Source organism: Pteropus alecto, unplaced genomic scaffold, assembly GCF_000325575.1.
Source record: "Pteropus alecto unplaced genomic scaffold, ASM32557v1 scaffold25, whole genome shotgun sequence".
In the NCBI taxonomy this organism is placed as follows: Eukaryota; Metazoa; Chordata; class Mammalia; order Chiroptera; family Pteropodidae; genus Pteropus; species Pteropus alecto.
Window position 1 is genome coordinate 22,116,005 of NW_006441955.1, and position 1,321 is coordinate 22,117,325.

At 34.9% G+C, this 1,321-nt stretch overlaps 1 pseudogene; it reads left to right on the plus strand.

Annotated features, from left to right (window-relative positions):
- The first annotated feature begins 240 nt into the window (after positions 1–240).
- LOC112485905 lies at positions 241–359 on the plus strand (annotated as a pseudogene).
- The last annotated feature ends 962 nt before the right edge of the window (positions 360–1,321 follow it).

Genomic DNA, 1,321 nt, shown 5'->3' on the forward strand with positions numbered 1-1,321 from the left:
TCTTGATAGTGTCTTTGAACCACAAAATTTTTAATCTTAAGCAAATATCTTTTGAATTCTTAATGAGCACATTTCATCAGTTCCGAATAGGATTGGCTAAAGAGTCAGTGAAAAAGAGAATTAAAAACTTAAAAACAAAATAAATAATTATACTTAGGTCAGTGTGAGAAAAGGAAGAAATTATTTTGTTAATCCGTTTCCTTTAAAATAATCTGAAAGCTTCCACTAGAAAAAGTTTTGGTCTATGGCCATGCTACCCTGAACAAGCCCAATTCCATCTGATCTCAGAAGCTAAGCAGGGTTGGGCCTGGTTAGTACATGGATGGGAAACCACCTAGGAAGACCAGGTGCTGTAGGTGTAAAAAATTTAAAAATATAAAAAATATGAGGGATTGTAAACTGACAAAGTCCTTGCAATCTGTGAGGTCAACCAAGGGTTGCCTCACCTAAAAAAAAAAAGAAAGGTTTTGTTTTGTTTTTCACTCTTCATTAATACATTTATGTGGTTCATTTGAATCATTTCTTAGCTAGGGTGGCAAAAATTCAAAATTCAGCATTGTCTAGGTCACAAACGGTTTTTAACAATGCACATGTATAAATGAGCCCAAAGCCAAAAACTCTACTCTTTGTGCTTCTATCTCTGAGTAATGTAAACAAACGGCTGAAGAAAAATGAGGATGCAAAGAAGCTTATTCACAGGCAGGAGATTGCAAGTTTTGCCCTCCTAGGCCCATTGTATCACCTTATTTGTGAAATGCGTTCTTCTCAGGTCCACCCACAAAAGGACTACTAGCAACAGCAACTTTACAACCACTGCTGAATGCCAAGTTTTCCAGACAAATTTGGTACAGACATGAATAAAATCGTTAGCAATAAATGAATCTATTTAATAGTTCCTTGTGGAGGAAAAAAAGGAGAAATTAAAAAAAAAAAAAACCATACCTGAGACACACATCTAGAACAGCTCCACTCTAGTGTAGCAGAGGTGTATGTTCCTTGCTTTTAGCAATAAAATGGCAAGCTTTTCAATACTTTTCAGAGCCTATAATTTAAAAGTACCTGGCAGTGAATGCTTTAAAAAACTAAATAATGAACTGTTATTAAGTTTACTTTGCAAGTCCAGATTTTCATCTGGCATTTGTTGAGTATCACGAACAAGATATATCCATAATGACGTTTGGCTGCCCATTGCTTCTTTCCCACCTTTGCGCCATTATGAATTTAACTACTGATACCCCAAAAGCACGGACAATTGCACAAAATATTGAGAAATACTCTTATTTGACTTTAGAGATTTTTTTTTTAAATGAAAACTTTGGAT